Source organism: Triticum dicoccoides, chromosome 4A, assembly GCF_002162155.2.
Source record: "Triticum dicoccoides isolate Atlit2015 ecotype Zavitan chromosome 4A, WEW_v2.0, whole genome shotgun sequence".
Classification (NCBI taxonomy): Eukaryota; Viridiplantae; Streptophyta; class Magnoliopsida; order Poales; family Poaceae; genus Triticum; species Triticum dicoccoides.
Genome location: NC_041386.1, coordinates 591,279,402 through 591,289,823, shown reverse-complemented (window position 1 = coordinate 591,289,823; position 10,422 = coordinate 591,279,402).

Here is a 10,422-nt window from a genome sequence, read left to right as displayed (position 1 = left end):
CGGCCACCGGGCGCGAAGACGAAGGGCGGCGGCGGCTCGGGCCTCGGGGGCTCTCCCCGGGCCGAGCGGGCTTCGGCGGCGGCGCGGGCAGGCGTGCCATGTGGCGATCGGCGGGTGGCTGGGTGCGGCGGCGGACGTTGTCCGGTCCGCTCCGGACACGTCCGTCGGCGGCGGATCTGGAAATTTCTTTTAGGGTAGGGTTTCGGGGAAGGAGATGATCCGAAAATGGAGGGGGCTATTTATAGGCATAGGTGGAGCTAGGAGAGTCCAAATGAGGTGCGGTTTTCGGCCACGTGATCGTGATCGAACGCTCTAGGACATGGAGCAGAGTTTGGTGGGTTTTGGGCCAAAATGGAGGGGTGTTGGGCTGCAACACACACGAGGCCTTTTCGGTCCCTCGGTTAACCGTTGGAGTATCAAACGAAGTCCAAATGATATGAAACTTGACAGGCGGTCTACCGGTAGTCAACCAAGGCCGCTTGGCAAGTCTCGGTACAATCCGGAAATATTTAATCCCCACACACGAAAGAAAGCTAGAAATGATCACTGGAGGAGAACGAAGCGCCGGAATGCAAAACAGATAATGGGGAAAAAGCTCGAATGCATGAGATGAACACGTATGCAAATGCAATGCACATGATGACATGATATGAGACGCATGACAACGAAAACAACACACGGAGACAGAGACCCGAACCCGAGAAATAAATATAACTTAACGCCGGAAACGACAAGAGTTGGAGTACAAATTGGGAAAGTTACATCCGGGGTGTTACAGTAGCGTGCCAACGGCGATCACATTGACCTTGGAACCATTCCCGACGCGCATCGTCACCTCATCCTTCGCCAGTCTCCGCTTATTCCGCAGCTCCTGCTTTGAGTTACAAATGTGAGCAACCGCACCGGTATCAAATACCCAGGAGCTACTACGAGTACTGGTAAGGTACACATCAATTACATGTATATCACATATACCTTTAGTGTTGCCAGCCTTCTTGTTCGCTAAGTATTTGGGGCAGTTCCGCTTCCAGTGACTACTTCCCTTGCAATAAAAACAGTCAGTCTCGGGCTTGGGTCCATTCTTTGACTTCTTCCCGGCAGCTTGCTTACCGGGCGCGGCAACCCCCTTGCCGTCCTTCTTGAAGTTCTTCTTACCCTTGCCTTTCTTAAACTTAGTGGTTTTATTCACCATCAACACTTGATGTTCCTTTTTTGATCTCCACATCCACTGATTTCAACATTGAATATACCTCAGGAATGGTCTTTTCCATCCCCTACATATTGAAGTTCATCACAAAGCTCTTGTAGCTCGGTGGAAGCGACTGAAGGATTCTGTCAATGACCGCGTCATCCGGGAGATTAACTCCCAGCCGAGTCAAGCGGTTGTACAACCCAGACATTTTGAGTATGTGCTCACTGACATAACTATTTTCCTCCATTTTACAACTGAAGAACTTGTCGGAGACTTCATATCTCTCGACCCGGGCATGAGCTTGGAAAACCATTTTCAGCTCTTCGAACATCTCATATGCTCTGTGTTGCTCAAAACGCTTTTGGAGCCCCGGTTCTAAGCTGTAAAGCATGCCGCACTGAACGAGGGAGTAATCATCAGCATGCTGCTGCCAAGCGTTCATAACGTCTTGGTTCTCTGGGATGGGTGCGTCACCTAGCGGTGCTTCTAGGACATAATCTTTCTTGGTAGCTATGAGGATGATCCTCAGGTTCCGGACCCAGTCCGTATAGTTGCTGCCATCATCTTTCATCTTGGTTTTCTCTAGGAACGCGTTGAAGTTGAGGGCAACATTAGCATGGGCCATTTGATCTACAAGACATATTGTAAAGATTTTAGACTAAGTTCATGATAATTAAGTTCATCTAATCAAATTATTCAATGAACTCCCACTCAGATAGACATCCCTCTACTCATCTAAGTGAAACATGATCCGAGTCAACTAGGCCGTGTGCGATCATCACGTGAGAGGGACTAGTCAACATCGGTGAACATATTCATGTTGATCGTATCTTCTATACGACTCATGCTCGACCTTTCGGTCTTCCGTGTTCCGAGGCCATGTCTGTACATGCTAGGCTCGTCAAGTCAACCTAAGTGTATTGCGTGTGTAAATCTGGCTTACACCCGTTGTATTCAACGTTAGAATCTATCACACCCGATCATCACGTGGTGCTTCGAAACAACGAACCTTCGCAACGGTGCACAGTTAGGGGGAACACTTTCTTGAAATTATTACGAGGGATCATCTTATTTAAGCTACCGTCGTTCTAAGAAAATAAGATGTAAAACATGATAAACATCACATGCAATCAAATAGTGACATGATATGGCCAATATCACTTTGCTCCTTATGATCTCCATCTTTGGGGCGCCATGATCATCGTCGTCGCCGGCATGACACCATGATCTCCATCATCATGATCTCCATCATCGTGTCTTCATGAAGTTGTCTCGTCATCTATTACTTCTACTACTATGGCTAACGGTTTAGCAATAAAGTATAGTAATTACATGACGTTATATATTGACACGCATGTCATAAATAAATTAAGACAACTCCTATGGCTCCTGCCGGTTGTCATACTCATCGACATGCAAGTCGTGATTCCTATTACAAGAACATGATCAAGCTCATACATCACATATATCATTCATCACATCCTTTTGGCCATATCACATCACACGGCACATGCTGCAAAAACAAGTTAGACGTCCTCTAATTGTTGTTGCAAATTTTTACGTGGCTGCTATAGGTTTCTTAGCAAGAACGTTTCTTACCTACGCCAAAACCACAAGTGATATGCCAATGTCTATTTACCCTTCATAAGGACCCTTTTCATCGAATCCGATCCGACTAAAGTGGGAGAGACAGACACCCGCTAGCCACCTTATGCAACTAGTGCATGTCAGTCGGTGGAACCAGTCTCACGTAAGCGTACGTGTAAGGTCGGTCAGGGCCGCTTCATCCCACGATGCTGCCGAATCAACATAAGACTAGTAACGGTAAGTAAATTGACAAAATCAATGCCCACAACAACTTGTGTTCTACTCGTGCATAGAAACTACGCATAGACCTAGTTCATGATGCCACTGTTGGGGAACGTAGCAGAATTTGAAATTTTCTACGCATCAGCAAGATCAATCTATGGAGTCTTCTAGCAACGAGAGGAAAGGAGTGCATCTACATACCCTTGTAGGTCGCGAGCGGAAGCGTTCAAGAGAACGGGGGTGATGGAGTCGTACTCGTCGTGATCCAAATCACCGATGACCGAGCGCCGAATGGATGGCACCTCCGCGTTCAACACACGTACGGTTGGGGAAGATGTCTCCTTCTTCTTGATCCAGCAAGGGGAAGGAGAGGTTGATGGAGATCCAGCAGCACGACAGCGTGGTGGTGGAAGCAGCGGGATCTCGGCAGGGCTTCGCCAAGCTCTAACGAGAGGGAGAGGTGTTACACGGGGAAGAGGGAGGCGCCAGGGGCTTGGGTGCGCAGCCCTCCCCCCCTCTTTATATAGGGGTCCAGGGGGGCGCCGGCCCCTCTAGATCCCATCTAGATGAGGGGGGCAAGGGGGGTGGCTTGCCCCCTAAGCCAAGTGGGGCGCCCCCACCCCTAGGGTTTCCAACCCTAGGCGCAGGAGGAGGCCCAAGGGGGGCGCACCAGCCCATCAGGGGCTGGTTCCCCTCCCACTTCAGCCCATGGGGCCCTCCGGGATAGGTGGCCCCACCCGATGGACCCCCGGGACCCTTCCGGTGGTCCCGGTGACCCCCGAAACTTTCCTGGTGGCCGAAACTGGACTTCCTATATACAATTCTTCACCTCCGGACCATTCCGGAACTCCTCGTGACGTCCGAGATCTCATCCGGGACTCCGAACAACTTTCGGGTTACCGCATACTAATATCTCAACAACCCTAGCGTCACCAAACCTTAAGTGTGTAGACCCTACGGGTTCGAGACACACGCAGACATGACCGAGACGACTCTCCGGTCAATAACCAATAGCGGGATCTGGATACCCATGTTGGCTCCCACATGCTCCTCGATGATCTCATCGGATGAACCACGATGTTGAGGATTCAATCAATCCCGTATACAATTCCCTTTGTCAATCGGTACGTTACTCGCCCGAGACTCGATCGTCGGTATCCCAATACCTCGTTCAATCTCGTTACCGGCAAGTCACTTTACTCGTACCATAATGCATGATCCCATGATCAACCACTTGGTTACATTGAGCTCATTATGATGATGCATTACCGAGTGGGCCCAGAGATACCTCTCTGTCATACAGAGTGACAAATCCCAGTCTCGATTCGTGCCAACCCAACAGACACTTTCGGAGATACCCGTAGTGCACCTTTATAGTCACCCAGTTACGTTGTGACATTTGGCACACCCAAAGCACTCCTACGGTATCCGGGAGTTGCACAATCTCATTGTCTAAGGAAATGATACTTGACATCCGGAAAAGCTCTAGCAAACGAACTACACGATCTTGTGCTATGCTTAGGATTGGGTCTTGTCCATCACATCATTCTCCTAATGATGTGATCCCGTTATCAATGACATCTAATGTCCATAGTCAGGAAACCATGACTATCTTTTGATCAACGAGCTAGTTAACTAGAGGCTCACTAGGGACATGTTGTGGTCTATGTATTCACACATGTATTATGATTTCTAGATAACACAATTATAGCATGAACAATAGATAATTATCATGAACAAGGAAATATAATAATAACCATTTTATTATTGCCTCTTGGGCATATTTCCAACAGGAACGCCGCCGGGGCCATCTTCCAGCGGCGCTGGAACGACACCGGGGCCATCTTCATCACCGCGATCTTCACCAACACCTCCACCATCTCCACCAACATCTCCATCACATTCCCCCCTCTATCTACAGCAGTCCACTCTCCCATAACCCGTTGTACCCTCTACTTGAACATGGTGCTTTATGCTTCATATTATTATCCAATGATGTGTTGCCATCCTATGATGTCTGAGTAGATTTTCGTTGTCCTATCGGTGATTGGTGAATTTCTATGATTGGTTTAATTTGCTTGTGGTTATGTTGCTGTCCTTTGGTGCCCATCATATGAGCGTGTGCGTGGATCACACCATAGGGTTAGTTGTATGTTGATAGGACTATGTATTGGAGGGCAAGAGTGACAGAAGCTTCAACCTAGCATAGAAATTGATGCATACGGGATTTAAGGGGGACCAATATATCTTAATGCTATGGTTGTGTTTTACCTTAATGAACATTAGTAGTTGCGGATTCTTGCTAATATTTCCAATCATAAGTGCATAGAATTCCAAGTCAGGGATGACATGCTAGCAGTGGCCTTTCCCACATAAAACTTGCTATAGGTCTAGTAACGTAGTCAATTGCTTAGGGACAATTTCGCAACTCCTACCACCACTTTTCCACACTCGCTATACTAACTTTATTGCTTCTTTATCTAAACAACCCCTAGCTTTTATTTACGTGCTCTTTATTATCTTGCAAACCTATCAAAAAACACCTACAAAGTACTTCTAGTTTCATACTTGTTCTAGGTAAAGCAAATGTTAAGCGTGCGTAGAGTTGTATCGGTGGTTGATAGAACTTGAGGGAATATTTGTTCTACCTTTAGCTCCTCTTTGGGTTCGACACTCTTACTTATCGAAAGAGGCTACAATTGATCCCCTATACTTGTCGGTTATCAAGACCTTTTTCTGGCGCCGTTGCTGGGGAGCAATAGCGTGGGGTGAATATTCTCATGTGTGCTTGTTTGCTTTATCACTAAGTAATTTTTATTTGTTGTTCTAAGTTGTTCTCTATCTTTAGTTATGGATATGGAGCACGAAATACCAAAAAAATTAGGTGTACCTGCTACTCATGGAGATGGGGAACCTCCTAAAACCCTCGATGCTGGTTATGTGAAAAATATTATGTACTACTTTGATAATCTTGAGAAAACCCCATTCAATTGTGTAATGGGAGACACGTTGGATCAACGTGAATACTTTAGGGATTATCGCTTGACTCAAAAAGGGAAACTATTATGGGATCAAATTCATATGTTGCATTGGTATGCTCGGGAACTATGCTTGAGATATGACTATAGTTATTGCTCTAGGATGAAGGCTCCACACCTTCCCTTTTCATGCAAATTTAATGATGATAAAACCTTGTCATCTTATGCTAATGGTATATATGATTACTATGATGTGGAACAAATAGAAGAATTTGTTGCTTTTATGGGTGCTTATGAAATTGAATCTTTGTTTAACGAGTGTGAAAATTTTGATGATTCAGTTTATAGACCTGAAAATTTAGCTATCCTTGAATATTGCTATGAGAATTATGAATTCAATTCCGATATTGATGATTTTATTGAGAGAGTCTCCGTTGTCCAAGAAGAGACTAATATTTTGCAGGAGTCTATGAAAGAAGAAATTGATGAAACTGTGGGCTCATTGGATGAAAAAGATGATGAGGAGAGCGAAGAACAAAAGGAGGAAGAGCGGATTGATCACCCGTGCCCACCTTCTAATGAGAGTAACTCTTCAACTCATACATTGTTTAATTTTCCTTCGTACTTACCGAAGGATGATTGCTATGATGACTGTTATGATCCCGTTGATTCTCTTGAAATATCCCTTTTTGATGATGCTTGCTATGCTTGTGGCCCAGATGCCAATATGAATTATGCACATGGAGATGAACTTGCTATAGTTCCTTATGTTAAACATGAAATTGTTGCTATTGCACCCACGCATGATAGTCCTATTATCCTTTTGAATTCTCCCGACTACACCATATCAGAGAAGTTTGCCTTTATTAAGGATTATATTGATGGGTTGTGTTTTACTATTACACATGATGATTTTTATAGATATAATATGCATGTGCTTGCTGCTCCTAATTGCAATTATTATGAGAGAGGAACTACATCTCCGCCTCTTTATGTTTCCAACACGAAAAAATTGCAAGAAAATGTTTATACTATGCATTGGCCTTTACTTTGTGTGCATGAATTGTTCTTTTATGACATGCCGATGCATAGGAAGAGAGTTAGACTTCGTCATTACATGATATATGTTACTTTGTGTTCACTACTAAATTACAAATCATTGTTAATTAAAATTGGCTTTGATATACCTTGGGATCCAGGTGGATCCATTACTTGAGCACTATATGCCTAGCTTAATGGCTTTAAAGAAAGCGCTGCCAGGGAGACAATCCGGAAGTTTTAGAGAGTCATTTATTTCTGTTGTGTTCTTTTATAAAGTTTAAAAACAAAATAAATAAAGAGGGGAACCCAAAACTTTTTCAAAAAGGAAAGTGAAAGTGAGAAAGACAAGCATTGTTGAAGTGGGGGAGCTCCTTGACTTTGTTCATGCTAACGGAAATTTTATGAATCTTGATTACATAAAATTTTAAACAAAAATAATTACCCATTTGTACAATTCCATTGTATTATAAAAATAATGTGTCAAGGTTGGCCTTTAGGATGTTTTAGATTACTTGTTGGTTTGTACGGTGCAGGACAGAAACTTTGGCTGTAGTGCGTGATTTTACATTTTTTACTGGAATGTCAAACGGTTCTGAAACTTTTTGCACTGTCTTTCTATACAAAGTTTTTATTTTTCCTAATTTTATTAGAATGTTTGGAGTACCATAGGTATGGTGAACGTTCAGATTATTACAGACTGTTCTGTTTTAGACAGATTCTGTTTTTGATGCATAGTTTGCTTGTTTTGATGAAATATCGATTTATATCAGTGGATTAAGCCATGGAAAAGTTATATTACAGTAGCTAAAATGTAAAAATAAAATATGAATTGGTTTAAAACAGTACTTAGATTAGTGATTTGCTTTATTATACTAACGGATCTTACCGAGCTTTCTGTTGAGTTTTGTGTGATTGAAGTTTTTCAAGTTTTGGGAGAGATCACGATGGATGAAGAAATAAGGAGTGGAAAGAGCCTAAGCTTGGGGATTCCCGAGGCACCCCAAGGAAATATTCAAGGACTCCCAAGCAACCAAACTTGGGGATTCCCCGGAAGGCATCCCCTCTTTCTTCTAACGATCATCGTAATTTCACTTGGAGCTATATTTTTATTCGTCACATGATATGCGTAAATCTTGGAGTGTCTTTTGCATTTAGTTTCCACTTTTCTTTTATGCACCATGCTGGTATGAGATAGTCCTTGGTTGATTTATAGAATTCTCATTGCACCTCACTTATATCTTTTGAGTATGGCTTTATAGAATGCTTCATGTGCTTCACTTATATCATTTGAAGTTTGGATTGCCTGTTTCCCTACACATAGAAAACCGCCATTTTTAGAATGCTCTTTTGCTTCACTTATATTTGTTAGAGTATGGGAATATATTTTGTAAAAAGAACTAAACTCTCTTGCTTCACTTATATCTATTTAGAGAGATGACAGAAATTGGTCATTCACATGGTTAGTCATAAAATCCTACATAAAACTTGTAGATCACTGAATATGATATGTTTGATTCCTTGCAATAGTTTTGCGATATAAAGATGGTGATATTAGAGTCATGCTAGTGGGTAGTTGTGGATTGTAGAAATACTTGTGTTGAAGTTTTTGATTCCCGTAGCATGCACGTACGTATGGTGAACCGTTATGTAACAAAGTTGGAGCATGAGGTATTTATTGATTGTATTCCTTATGAGTGGCGGTCGGGGACGAGCGATGGTCTTTTCCTACCAATCTATCTCCCTAGGAGCATGCGCGTAGTACTTTGTTTCGATGACTAATAGATTTTTACAATAAGTATGTGAGTTCCTTATGAATAATGTTGAGTCCATGGATTATACGCATCCTCACCCTTGCATTATTGCTAGCCTCTTCGGTACCGTGCATTGCCCTTTCTCACCTTGAGAGTCAGTGCAAACTTCGCCGGTGCATCCAAAACCCGTGATATGATACGCTCTATCACACATAAGACTCCTTATATCTTCCTCAAAACAGCCACTATACCTACCTATCATGGCATTTCCATAGCCATTCTGAGATATATTGCCATGCAACTTCCACCATCTTCATATATATGACTTGAGCATCATTGTCATATTGCTTTGCATGATCGTAAGATAGCTATGTAACACCCCGGTAGCTCATCTACAGTAATCGCACACTAATGGTGCCATGTCATCGCTATTAATTTACTAAACCTCACTTTGGTCCAAACCAAGTTTAAATTCAAAATTTAAAATAAAGTCAAAATAAAACTTCTTCAAATAAATAAACAAAGTGTTCATGTTATTGCAAATATTCACTAACAGTTTGATATGAAGAAACCAATATTATTTAAGTTGTTAAGATGCCCCTAGAAATTAAATAGTGGACCAGTAGCCATTTTAACCGACCATTTCAATTTCTAAAAGTGCTTAAACAACTCCAAATGCTCGGAGACTTTTTGTACAACACCAAAATACTGCAAATGGAATTATGTGCCAAGTTCCACCCCTGGAAAAAAATTATTTAGTACTCCAACTAAATACAAAACAGAGGCTAGAAAAGAAAAGTTAAAATACAAAATCCTACTGGGCGCGAGGGCTGAGAGTGCTACAGTACATGGGCCATCCCACCTTGAGGCCTTCCCCTTCCTGTACAGTACAGAGGAGGAGACAGGGGCACGCCGTGGCGCACATCCACGCCTCCATGGCCGCGGATGTTGCCGTGTCGATCATCCGCCGACACCCCTGAGTAGGATAAGGGCCCCCCGTCGCTGTAGACAAACCCTAGCACGCCATATCCCCCTCGCTCGCCCTCCTCTTCTCTGTTTAGATCGCGCCCGAGCCGTTGCTGCCGCGCCATCATCGTCCTCGCGGCCACTGGTCTCCCCGGCGCCCGGGAGGATGTCCAGGAGCTTCAGCATGGACGACTCCTTCGTCTGCTTGCTTCGATTCGAGTAGGGGCGCACCGGAAGCTCGCCATCGCCCGTCTTCTTCGCCACGGCCGCCGACGTTCGTCGTCAGATGCACCGCCTCCCGAACGCCCCCGACCTCCTGACCGCATCCACGAGCTCCGTGGTAAGCCCCTCCTTCGATTCCCCTACTTCCTCCCTTCGATCCAGAGCCGTAGCCGCCGCCTTGTGCTCGTCCATGGCTGCACCCGTACTGTACGTGTCCTGCTGTCTGCTAGTGTCGTGCTCACCGCCGCGTGCCCGCGCTCACGCGCGCCCCTGGCCGTGCCCCTGGCCGCCGAGCGTGCATCCACCGCGGCTTGGCCGCGCCCGCCCGCGCTGCTGCTGGCTATTGCCGTTGCCGCTTCTGCTTCTTGCTACAGCTGGCACTACTGCTTTCTGCTCCCGCTGCTGCCGCTACTTCCTGTTGCTGCCTCTGCTTTCCCTTGCTCCTCGCCGCATGCCGCAGCCG